The sequence below is a fragment of the Aedes aegypti genome, unplaced genomic scaffold (assembly GCF_002204515.2).
Source record: "Aedes aegypti strain LVP_AGWG unplaced genomic scaffold, AaegL5.0 Primary Assembly AGWG_AaegL5_hic_scaff_619_PBJ_arrow, whole genome shotgun sequence".
NCBI classification, from domain to species: Eukaryota; Metazoa; Arthropoda; class Insecta; order Diptera; family Culicidae; genus Aedes; species Aedes aegypti.
In genome coordinates this window covers 21,622-35,454 of record NW_018736300.1, presented here as the reverse complement: position 1 = coordinate 35,454, position 13,833 = coordinate 21,622, and the positions used below count along the sequence as shown (strand labels likewise).

Below are 13,833 nucleotides of genomic sequence, written 5' to 3'. Positions count from 1 at the left end.
ACGATTGATGTCATCATTGAAAATATTTTAAAAAGCACAATTTGGAATTACAGAGGAAATGATATCAATAAAAACCATGCCCGATACTTTAAAATTTCACTTGGGGATGCACATTCGCCACCATCGCATTCTACATTTGGCATTAGCGCGTGCTCGATTTTTGGTGAGATTATTAACAAATACATCTCAGAATCATAAGCTCTTTGCTAGATTTCTCCAAAAAACTTTTATTGATTTTTGTAGGACACTTTATGGATATCTGACGAGATCCTTAGCAAATTCTCACAAGATCTCAATAAAAACGTAACAGAACCTTCTTTGTGAAATTCCTGCAAAGTCTTTTAAAACCGTGATGCAAGGAATTCTAGCAGCATTTCCTTGCCTCTTCAAAAGAGTTCGATTGGATTCGAAAAAAATGCATTTATATACTATGAAATATACTTAACTCTTGTCTGACATTCTTAGTAATTTCCTTGCGAAATTTTGTCCAGACACTATGCAGATTTCTTTTAAAATCATCGGTTAATTGCTGACTGGATTGGGATATTTAAATTAATATTTTGAGACCATCGGCAAACTGCTTAAAGATTTCATAAATTACCAGCGAGATGCTTGATGAAATTTCAAACGACAGTTTAGCAAATTTCTGTTCAGAAAACCATCAAAACCAACGAATAACTCCTGGCGAGTTTTCGGAGAATTGTCAGATACTTGCGTACCGAACACCTTCGAAAAAGTTACGGAAATACCTAGTAATATTTTAGAATTTATACACGTACCCACAAATCAGAATTTTCTCGAGAAATACGACGAACAATTGTGGTATTGCGTTTGTTAATACTATTTTATTTTTACTTTAATAAGTGTTTCTTTTGTTATTAACAATAGAACACAGTCTTGAAAATGAACGTTTTATTTCAATTTTGGAATATATTACTTGGAATACAAGTTATGTTCGGAATTTGAAATAAAATAGAAGTTGGAAGGATGTGAAAATATGAAAAATGTCCTGGTTTTGAATCTTCATGAGATGGTCACCCTAATAACTGACTATCGTATCGAAGCAGATAGTATATCAATTCGATGGTCAGGGAGAGCCACTCCTCTCCGCTGATTCAGACCATACTTGGCTTGTAGAAGTATCGCGTAACATAAAAGTAGCTCACGTAACGTATATTCAGTAAAGCGTAAAACGGACTTCAAAAGTAATGCGCTCAAATGAAATTTCTTCTAATAACCAAAGTAATTTTGACGACTAATCCAGTAAGAGCCGAATGTCACGTTTACTTAAGGAATAATTGAAAAAAAAAATTTCCTTGCGGAAAAGAGACAGATCCAATCAATTTACATTGCTTGCGTTGCAGACGTTACGAAATGTGCTACTTATCAGCAGCGTACAGCTCAAATAATTTCGGTGATGGAATCATTCCTTGAACATTTCTTGTACTATCATTTTGCTCAGTACTTATGAACATAGTGCTACCCATAAGGCTATGAACACAGTGCTACCCATGAGGCATACATTTAAGAACTGTAGCTCTTAAAACAAGCGAAAGGTAATAAAAAGGGTTTGTATATTGTTGTGGAAACAAAATTTAAAAAAAATTAAAAAAATCTAAATTTACTCAGTTTTAACTACATTGTTTCAGATAGCAGTAAAGTATAGAAATGCATAGACCCTGTGGGTTAAGAGATCTTGAAAACAGTTTTGCCATTAGTTCTGACTGCAACATCCTGGAGTAGTTTTAACAAAATGCTGTTCATTGACCCTTTATGAAACAATACTTTAATTTTTTCATGGGACTCAAATTATATTACCCTTCCAAATATAAAAAAGTAAAATTATGGATATGTATTTCCATTCTTTACATTTTTAAAATCAATTTTTAATAGTTCATTGATAGTTTGACACAACAATCAATACAAACATTTTTTTCAGAAGCGGTGCCTAAGAATAACGTCATATGATACTATTTATGATCTAACACAGAAAACACACTAGAAAACGCGTTGCTTTCATTTTACTTGAACATTTGTCTTCACTTTTCTTGTAAGTGCTTGTAATTCGCGTTTTGGAGAAAGCAAAGATGTATGTTTTATATATATTTTTTTTTGAATTTTAAATATGAAGTAATTCAAATGTTAGTTTTTCATAAAAAAAAGGATGTTTTTTATTAACTTTTTATTTTGCATTAGCCGTAAAAAAGTTTATGAACTTACTAACTTGTTTTCATCAGTTTAAAACATTTTGAATGTTTTTTTAGCTCCAGCAATCTTACCCAATTGTCTCACAACAAATGGATCTTTCCAAAAGGTTTCATTCGCTCTAAAAAGAAAAAAAATCCGAGCATTACAACTCATGTTACAAAATAAAATGTTTTTGAATTAATCATGTCGAAATTTTGTCCTTGAGGCGAGGAGCATAGATTCGCATTTTTCTCACTCTAAAAAATGTCTTCACCTTTTAGGATCCGAAATCAATTGTTTGAATTTTTTGAACGCATTCCATTACAAATGTTCTGAAAAGTGTTTTTCAAATTCAGGACAAGATTTGTTTTTTCATAAAAAGATTATGACTAAATTGACGCTTATATTGACAACCATGCGTCTCCACCGATTAAAAAATCCGATCTCTTGTATGCTTGAATTGCACAATGAAAAAAATATTGAACGTAGAAATATTCGATATAAGTTGTAAGGATATCCGTAAGTTATCATAAACTGAAGTGGGTTTCACAGAAAACACGTTACTGCGGCTGTCCTGGATTCAGACTGTCGCCATCGATGACACGTTTAGCAGAGCAACTCAGCCAACCAACAGGCAGCAGTAGTAAGCAATGGCTGTGGACACGGAGTAGGCCATTGCAAACAGTCTCGGACCGTGCCATTCTTGGCATCAAAAAGCCATCATGACATCGGTTCACATGTACCCGCATTAGCTTCTCGGTAGGCTACTACGATGAATGTTCACTTCAGACGAAGACGACGACGACGACTACGACTAGGACAACTAGGGCGCAAAGCTACTAGGACCAAAAAAGCAGTGGGGAACCGGTGGCTTTGCGGGGGACCGGGGGGTATTGCGGCAACGGGGTTTAATGCAGAGATCAAGTAGTGTCAGCAGCATTCGGGGCGCCAAAGAAAATCGATATCCTTATGCGAGTGTGTCTGCTGCCGAGGCTGCCTGCCGCCGCTCTTTTTCTCACAAACATACATGAACAAAACCGAACGACCAACAACGAGGGGGTAAAGGTCCTTTTCTGATATCCCCTTACCGCAAAGGGAGGTCGATGAGTTTTTTTTTTTGATCGGCCGAAAGGAAGTGAAGAGCGACGGACAGTCAATTATAGGCCGATAATCGAAATTGGAGCGGCTGAGACCAGGTATCGGCGATAATCCGTTATTTTCGGCTGCTTCCTGTTAATCGGGAGGTCATTAATCAAATTTTTCTATCGAGGAAAAGAGGGGGGAGCGGGTTGAAAGGTAGAAGAGCGGTGATGACAAAAGCTTAATGTCAAATTTTGCCGTACAGCGGAGAGCGAAAGTTTTGGGAGAGTGGAGGGGGTTCTCTCGCTCGTTTTATCTGCTAATGTGAATTTGAGAGTGAGAAAGCTAAACTGTCAGTGCTGATACACGTCCAAATAGAACTCCACAGTGGTGAGTGACTTTATGCACAAATTATCGTTGTTAAATATAATTCATATACATATGTTAAGGTAAATAAGCAGTACACAAACTGTATAAAATTCCACATCCCGTAGAAACAAAAAGAACAATGAGGTGAGCTCCTTTACACAGTTTCTCATCGGTGCGAAGTATCAACTTAGCGTGTATATGGTGCGGAAGCCATGAGAGAGTAAAAAAAAGAGTGAATTATGAGCGTGCGGGAGCTTTACACTCATACGAACTGCTCGTGGGTATCGCTGAAAGGGCTGCTCGTGTGTGCACGGTCGGAAAAATCGATAATTTTCGAGAACAAAAAAGGATGTCCATTTTATGAGGACTTTGCTGTGAAAATCTACAACTTTGAGATCCTTTTGAGGTTTCTCTGTATGATGTAATTAAAGCAAACTAAAATAAGCTTTTCCAGAAAATTATTGTCTCTGAAATAATGTTTTTCGGTGGAAAACTTGAAAGCATTTCAAGATGTCATTCATTAGAAAGCATTTTTTTTTTTCGTTTGAACGAAAGCTTTGACATAAAGAGGAAGCAAAACTTTGATTGCACATTACCGTTGTTGGACTTTGCTGCTGGAACTCCGATGAAAAATGATGAAAAACTGGACCCGAGGTCTGTTCTTTTTCTTCTCGCTATTGGATGAAGGTTTTCTATATAGGGGCGGGTCAACACACACGCAGTGTATCCAGAACTATTCACTTTCTCACCAGAAGCAAATTTAACACTTTTCGGAAAAGCATCAACGAACACTCTTGTGGGGAAAAAATGGACAAATTTTCCTTCTCTTCGCGGTTTGCTTCTTTCTTTTCCGCTTTCCTTCTTTCTATTTCGTCTTCTTCCACAAGAAGGCGACGCACTTTCTCTCGACGAGCACTGCTGTGTGTGTTTCCTAAATCGATTTTCCAATAGTGATCTTCTTTTTCAATTCGGCACACTCATTCAATGCTGCTAGGAAACTTCTAAACACATTGCGAAATATGGCTATTTTCTTTTTTCTCTTTTTTAAATAAGCATCAAATATCTACAAACTGGAAGAAAATGCAAAATTTCAGATTATAGAAAAGGCAATTCAGCAAACTCATGGCAAAACAGAAAAAGAAAACAGCTTTCTCTATCACTGGCTTAGCATGATGAATTCGATTTTTTCTTCACTATTTTTCACGCAATTTTCATGTCAAGCGGCAGCAGCAGCAGCAGCAGCTGAAACAAAAGCATACTTCCAGGGGTATTCACTGGTGCCCCCTAGATGTCGTTTCCGCCTTCTTTCCGCTTCTCCTCTCTGCGCGCACGTTCCTTTGTAAAATTATATAAAAGCGGAGGCCTTTTTTTCCACTCGTCGTCCGTCGATAGATCACAAAGCGGGCAACCAAAATCGAAAATCAACTGAAGCAGATCTGCTACGATGATGGTGATGATGACTTCGAGATTTTCTCCCGAGACAGTTGAAAAAAAAAGTAAAACAAGCACAGGCAGCACAGGAAAACCAAATTTTCTTCGTCCGAGGTCGACGAGCTACAAAGCAGAAGCAGAGGTAGCGCGCGGCAGCAGGAAAATATCCTTTTTCCCTATGGCTGAGGCAAGCTGATGTGGAAAAGGGGCACTGGAAAATCGCCACCCTGATGGCGATTCTTCAAATTTTCTCGCGTGGAAAATGAAGGAAAAATCGAAAAGCAGCATTTTTCTTCGCTTTAGCAACACGCACGGCGCTCTAAATGCAGAATACTATGTGAATAGCAGGATATCCGAGTCAATTTTCTCGACGATTGATCAAGGTTGGTGCCTGTTCTTCACTCGATTTCTTCTTCCTAACCACCGTTCTGTTTCCACCTCTAGAAACTCCTCAATCGCGCACACACACACTTTTTTCACCGTGGAAAATCGGAACCAAGATTTTCTGTCCTCCCGGAAAAAGTAGGAAAATGGCTTAGCTCCTTCTTTCCTCCGTTAAAATTAAGAATGACTTTTCGTTTGGAACAGTTCAACTCGCTAGGCTTCTTCCTCCTTCGATTGCTCCTAGTTCTTTTGTCCACTGGCTGTCTCCTTGTTCACCACAAAAATGGATTTCTTGTATGGCGTAAGAACGTTTAAAGCCCGGCCCGTTCTCGTTCGTGGCTCGTTTGAACTGCAATCCGCAACGCGACGATACCATTGCTCCTGCTGAAAAATCCGTCCGTTTTCCCTGAGTGATCTCTTCCTCACTCACCGCTCTCGCTCTCCCAGAGCGTGAGTTACACACGCACACATTGAAAACCCATAGTCTCGATGAGTACCAGGATCGTCCTTTCTGATGTGACACTCTGTACACCACACGAAACAACACGTCAAGTCGCAATTCTGTCAAATTTCGAACAAATCCGAACAAAAATCCCACAAATGCTTCAACCTACTTCTACAAACTGTTCTTCAACAGTTTCTCCAAACTTCAACACTCTTCAAATCCAAATCTCGAACGTCGTCAGTTGATGTCGCCCTCGGAAACAGCTTCAATCGAAGGATCGTCGCACAGAATCGAACTGACGTCGTCGGATGAACACCACAAACTGAACATTGCACTTTCACTAGTCGGCACCTAAACTTGGCTCGAATACGCTGCTTCCCCGCAAAAAAGGAAAGAAGAAAGCTTTTCCACCCAACTCACCAAAGTCCCATGCGGAGATTCAAAGAGAGAGAGAAAGCGTCGCAAGGTGGTCTGATGGGGTCGGGCGGATGCAATCAGAAGCAGAATGAGTCATAGTCATGCTGGATGGTGATATGACGCGAGCTTCGAGTGAGTGGCGCCATGATGAGATGCGGGTATCCTGTTGGTACATTGGCGAGCCGAACTGGTTTGACCTCACGAGGGATAAAGTTTGACAGTGGGTGGAAGAATGTATCGAGACCTATTTATATTTGGGATATTTATTTCTCAGCTAAATTGGTCTACTAGCTATTGGTCAAACTGTAGGACTCTTCATTAGTTATGATCTGAACCATTTTTGTGAAACGCTCGATATTTGACAATTATTATTGCCTCACAAAACTATTCACGGCGTGTATATGGGAAAAGGTTTAATCACAAAAAATAGCATCGCCAAATCTTTTCACCATTCGAGAAATATAGGTGTTTAGCTTTCATTTGACGTATTCCCCAAAAAAAAAATCTACCGAGGGATCCGACATTTTTTTTTATTTTAAATTTTTGTTCTTTAGTGTATTTTTAAATGTCAGCATTGTGAAAACATAGTTTCATTGATGTTTAGTCGATGAAAGTTCCAAGTCCAAACAAAAGTTCATAAGTAATATATATTAGGTTTCATTTTGTAAAAAAAAACAAAAACAGTCCTATGTGATTTGAGGATTTAATGAGCCATAGGACACTTATTCGATAAGATATGTTGGAAGTTCGAATGTTGAACACTCATTCGTACTGTGGAAGTATATCGAATCCGAGCGTTGTTTGGTTTCATAGTTAGAACACATTAAATTTCTTCTTCTTCCATCTGGCATTACACTTGTGCTGGGACAATAGCCTGCTTCCAGCTTAGAGTCTCGTTGAGCACTTAGTTATTAAATTGAGATTTTCTTAGCCAATCAACCGTAATTCCATTATTACTGTCAATGTTGGTTTATTATGAAAAGAATCGATAAATATTACAACAGCCTGTAAAAGGAAACGAAATATGTTCAAAACACTCTATACACCGAGCCTTAGCAGAAGGCTTCAAAAAATCCTCATTAACATTATCCGACCGGGCTACGATATTTTTTTATGTTTCTTTGAATGTTGGATTCAACTTATTTAGATGCGGTTTTCACTACATGCAATCAAAAGGCTTCTAGTTTTCATATGCTGGCACAAGTGGACCAATTTATTCCCGATGGCCGGAGTTATACCGGTGTCCCCATGGGTCAGGCACGGTTAGAAAATCGATCGACTTCCCTTTCTGACACCTCCAATTTAACAGAAAACGAAATTATGTATCCTCGGGTAAGATTGTGATATTGTGGGGTAACCGATTATGGCCAAGGCCACTTTATGGTCCTCCGGAAGATCCGGAACATCCGTAAAAGTGACATACCCTGAGAATAGAGCTGGATTTTTTTTTCAAACTTGCAGAGATGAGGTTGATAGTATATTATCATTGCCTCAGTATGATCTCGAATCACCATTAAAACACATAAGCAGCTTGAAAACATGAAAGTTTTACTTATTTTATACTCCTTTTAGATTGATACCATATTCAAATAATATATGTTTTTAAACATTAATTATGTGATTACTGGCAACGGTAAGTATTATAAGGTAGATTAACAAGTTAAACTTTATGTGTCCTTCTTGCCCCGCAGAGTGGAATATATGCGACTTATAGTAGATTTTTAAGACTTCCTTCCCATTCGTGCGCACATTCAGCAAATATGCAATCACAAGGTGAACTAACTCAATAGATGTTGAAAAAATTGGACTTGATATTTTAATTCGAAATTTACTGAATTCGTTACTTATATATACTACATTCCCCGAACACAGTGTTCAACAGACTGAAGGATTGTCACTACCAAATGGTAAATCAAGCATCTTGTGTATTATACTAATTGTGAAAAAGATGAAAACATCAACACAGCAGGAAATTTTAATTGATGTGTAAAAATAGGTTAAAAGTATTTCGTATCAATCGTTTCCAGCTTGAATTTGTTCGGAATTTAACATTTAATGGTTGGTTCGATCTAACCGGTCGAGAATATTTTTCTTATAACACATTGGCGAAGCAAATTCTCAGTTATGAGTATCCGAGGAACTCCGAATTGAGATCTGGCTTTGTCCCAAGAGGGATGTATTCCAGACAGAAGAAAAGAAAGTTTATGTATTCTAACCAAGAAAATATACAATTATACGCTTTAATCATATACACACTTAAATCAGAATGTCGATCTCAGATGTTCTAATCTCGCTTAAAGGGCATTTGCTGACATCTCAGTAAAAGTGACGTTTGATGTCAGCGGCACCAAAAGATGCTGCTAAACTTGATTTTTTTTGCTGACCATGTCAGTTAAAATCATTAGCTGAACCGCTCAGCTGTGTGGATCTCGATAAAAGAATGAAAATTAGTTGAATTCAACTGATTGTGTACTTCTACTGTACGAATAAGTGACATATGGCTTATTCAATCCACAAGATCACATAGGGCAGATTTGTCTATTACAACAAGTAACCTTATATATCATTGTTTTATCAACCTTCATTTGAAATTTAGGCTACCATCGAGCTTGAGAGAAAAAAAAAGAACTTTTACCATGATAACATTTGAAATAATGTACATTAAGGAACAAAAATGTAAAACAAAAAAAAATGTTCAGGATCCCTCGGTAGATTTTTTTTGGGGAACACGTCAAAATGAAAGCTAAAAACCTATATTTTCGAATGGTGAAAGATTTAGCGATGCCTATTTTTTTGTAATAAAATTGTTCTACCAGACACGCCGTGTATTATATATCAGAAATTCCTTCAAAGATCCCTTCATAACAATCCCGAATAAGAATTTAACCACATTTTGATAGTTTTACGATGGTTACGTGAATGTTATAATAACACAGCGTAACAAAATAACATTTTTGCGTGTATCAAGTATCAAGATATGTGTCTCTAGTAGATTAGAGGTTGCTGAATCTAATGCCGTTTTCAGAAATGCTCCAGTACATCACAATTGTATACTACAGGTCGCTAATGTTGTATAAACACTGGTTTTATTTATGGGCACATGGAAGTTAAGTTATCAAACTTTTTAGTGATCGAAGACTTCATTTAATAGGCTGCAACTTTCATTCAAAGTATAATAAGAATTATATTAAAATGATTTAAATCGGTGTTGTGAGTAATTTCTATGACATTATTGTTTGAAAACTAGATGCACCCAATTTTTACATGGTAAGTGCTTCGCGAAACTAAACCCTTCCATCATTGACTTGGGTTGATGGAATCCCACAACAAATCAAATAATAAATGTTTCTCTTTTCTCCTATTATGTTATCCCCTGCATTACTAAGATCAATTTAACATAAGTAATTGATAGTCTTGTTTATTAAATTCTTCTAATTTACCTTTTCAAATTTCGCAAAAATTGCTAAGGTTATCGAAGGATTCCTACAAGAATTATCTCATGAGGTTTTCAAAAATTCGACCAGGAATTTTACTTAGACAATTATTAAGCATTTGGTCATCCCTATATACATAGGAATAGCTTCAGAGATTTATTCACGACTTCACCAAATGTCATTTATGAATACCTCTAAGAACACACACAATAATCTACGGTGAATAAAGCAAATTTCAGGGGCCTTCCTTAGCCGAGTGGTTTAGAGTTCGCGGCTACATAGCAAAGCCATGCTGAAGCTGAACTCTGGGTACGATCTCCCGGTCGGTCCAGGATCTTTCCGTAACGGAAATTTCCTTGACTTCCCTGGGCATAGAGTATCATCGTACCTGCCACACGATATACAAATGCGAAAATGGCAACTTTGGCAAAGAAAGCTCTCAGTTAATAACTGTGGAAGTGCTCATAAGAACACTAAGTTGAGAAGCATGCTTCAGGTGTTTTTGAAGAAATTCTAGTTTAACGGTCATATACAACTTAGAATCAACTCAGGTTGATCCCGGTTGTCTTACTGATCAGAGCAATATTGCCAATCAAAAGGACAACGAATCGGATCTTCAGAATTTTTCAGAAGTTAATCTCCAAGACGTTAAATGATCCCGTTACTCAAAATCAGAACAATACGCGTCCATGACTTCACATTGCTAACTGTGCATAGTTAGCATGAAACATGAAATTCATGCAAATGATGTGCAGATGCAAAGCATTATATTCGTTATGGCGGTGAAACTCGTGAATGAAATTCTCAGAGCCGCTCCTGACAAACCTATCTACACCCATGTTGATCGTACCCTTAAAAGTCGATGTAGCTTGTAAACGCGGTACATAAGCAATATTAACACCTAAAAATAAAAATAAAATGAACAAAAAATTATCCGATTTTGTCAAGTTCCCCATTTTGTCAGCCTAAATTTTATCGAGGGGCTGACAAAATCGGGCCCCTACTGTATTAGGGATATTTCAGAATTGAAGCAGAACCGTCATTCTTTCTGTGAAATCCAGATAATTTGATCTCTTAAATATTAAACAGATTTTTCTGTTACAAACCTAGAAACATTCTAATAAAAAAATGCGGGTGGAAAACTAGAAATGACTCATGGAAATAGAGCTATCAATGAGGGGCCATTTTTTTTTTTCATTCTTTAAATACTAAAATCAAAAACGAACACAACAAAGTTGACAGGTACTGACACCATTTTTTTTTTCAAGTTTTGTTCAAGAGTGAAAGAGAGAGAACACAGACAAACAGACGTCACACTCTCACCGATGTCCATCGACCACCTTTTTAACGGCCGATTCAAATATATGGTAGGTGGCCAATCCACCACCCCCAGCGCTCGCATCGTTTTTGTTCGCGTTTGACGTTTACACACTACCGCCATCTGTTGGTCCATCGGCCAAACACACCGATTTTAGCATTGGGCGTACATGTCATCGTGACTATGATTTTGATCGGGATTTGTTCTAAGTGTTACGTCTGTTTGTCTGTGGAGATAATTTCGCCGTAAAATGCCTGATTGATGGAATTCCAGTTCAACTTCGATATATAACCCCAGACAAACAGACGTCACAGTTAGAACGAATTCGTTTCTATTTCATCGTCCATATCAAACCATTATCATCATGAGCATGTTGCACGAGTTACCCAAGCAACCAAAAAGTTTCGGACAAAAGAGCATGTTTAGGCTTATTCAGCTCATCGAAGGATCATGGAAAGCGTTCTATACAGCGCACTTTTTAAGTAATTATCCGAACTTAAGTTCACAAAACGTTTCTTTAAGCTGCTGTAAAGAATGTAATTCAGCTCAAATAGAAACTCCAATTAGGATAGCAAAAATGTGAAAATAAAACACTTTTTTCTCTCTAAACACTCTTTTCTGTGCTGTGTCACATTTTTTGATCAGAGGTTTTTTTTTATGACTAGTCATTTGGAGAATGTTTAGCTACAATGATTGTTTGTTTTTTAATGTCTGCTACAAGACTCGAACTCAAGTCGTCATCGTTGAATCTGTAGTACGTACCGCTGCTCCACATACGTGTTGTGGTGTTGCTAGAGAAATAACGCAATGTCTTGATTTCTTATGTATGTGCTTCAATGTTTCCATTTCAAAACTTGTTGTGAACTTCAACTTCTCTTCGAAGTTCACATAGAACTTAAAAGACACTTTAAAGTTCAAACAAGTGCACTAGAAACTTCTTTTGGACTTGCGTGGTTTGACATTTCTCAGATTGTTTTGTTTCCGCAGGTGTCCTATTTTCATTGAAATAAGTGTCTAAAATATGGAAAATTCAAGCTCATATGAAAGTGAGACAAATTGCTGAGCTCTTCAGAGATTATCAGCTTTGAGGCCGAAATCAACAGTGCCAATTAGGACGAGAACATTCGAGGCAATAGAATATATGACGCAGATAAAGTTGTTGCACTCGACTCTGCTAGGAGCAGTGCTGTCATTCTCCCGCACAAAATGAATTTATTGAAAGGAATGGACATTTATAGAAGCAAGGTAAGTGATAAAGTGAAAACCTAGTTAATCGATGAATATGTTCGATGGCTCGTGACATTAAGTACAGACGTTAAGTACAGTGACATTATGGTATTCGAAGTGTATTCGTTCAAGGAAGTAATCGTGCTAGGAAGTGCATTCGTTCAATCAATACTTACTGTGATTTTGTGAAACAGTGGAAATGTTGAGTGGTGAACTACGTTAACTTTTAGTCTGATTGATTCAATTGTTTTTTCCGGATTATAAATAATTCCAAGTTTAAAAGAAGTTTACAACAGGTACGGTTTGCAAGTTAAGTGAACCAGTTGCTTGAAGTTCACAGCAAGTTCAGTTCGATCCGTATCAAGTTACTGTGAAATCTTATTTCGAACTATATTTCTATTTTCAAGTCTGAGAGAAGTTCAACTTGAGTACGGTTATTACCTTCAATGAACTCTGTATTCAAGTTTTTAAACGGGTTCTTCGTAAACCTGATTTGAAGTTTGAAGTTGTTTTGGAAGAAAGTATGCGACTTTATATGCACTTTAAAGTATTTAACAAATATATACGGATCTTTTTTGAGAATTAGGTTCTGTTTGAAATTGTATCTTCTTTTAATCAGCAGTAAAGTTCCATGGAACAAAATTCGAACCTGATGTGAACTTCCGAGTTCACTTCTCAAGTAAAATCCGAACTTTTGGTTGCTTGGGTAGTGAGATTTGGGGCAAGTGTGCCACCTTAAGCAAATTGTTCTCTAATTTTGTTTAAAGCTTGAAAAACCCACCAATTTAGTCTCATGATGTTTGTTTCGCACCTTTTCATAAGCACTGTGCTATTTAAAAAGGAAATAATTTCAAAAAGTATTGGTTTTGGCGCTTCTCAAATATCATCCAAAATAACCTAATGTGGCGGATACACCCCTGACTACGCCTGTGGAACGCGATCGGTAGAAGTAGAAGTCGAACGACAGAATGTTATGCTGGATAATCATAACATTCAGCCGTTGTAGAACGATGAACTACCAAATGCTTACACAGCAGAAAGCATGTGTCACGCCACTCAGTAGGTAGGCTAGCGTAAGGAAATGATTTTTGAATAAAGGAGATATATACGAACCACCGACTGCACAACATCATTCTATCCAAACTAATCCAGTCAATGCATGGCGATCCTAAGCCAGTATTAAGACCATAAATTAGTGTTTAGCACTAAGTGAAAGTATTCTACACTCAAGTGTAATGAAAAGTTTTGAAAAAAAGAAGTGTTTGAGGCCGATATCACCGTAACAGTTGTGTACCAGAATGAACATTACGCGTGACATTAATTGCAAATTAAATCGCATGGGAAAAACTTACTGAAACGATGGGTTGGTTTTCGGCTGACGAAATCGTCGCCCCAACCATCACCGCGTCAGCACCGAATGGGTCACCACGTAGCACAAACCATTGCACTTTGCGTAATGGCTGGCGTAGCCGTGGGCTTCATATTGGCAAAGAGTATTATCAGGTGCCACCGCCAGCAAACTGAGCGGGTTGCCGAACGTA

At 37.6% G+C, this 13,833-nt stretch overlaps 1 long non-coding RNA gene across 1 annotated transcript; it reads right to left on the bottom strand.

Moving 5' to 3' along the window:
• Positions 1-4,672: 4,672 nt before the first annotated feature.
• Positions 4,673-5,763, bottom strand: LOC110681255. The gene is made up of 2 exons (XR_002503139.1): positions 5,381-5,763; positions 4,673-4,706 (listed from the first exon to the last, which is right to left on the bottom strand). It is a non-coding gene; the product is annotated as an uncharacterized LOC110681255 (long non-coding RNA).
• Between the last annotated feature and the right edge of the window lie 8,070 nt (positions 5,764-13,833).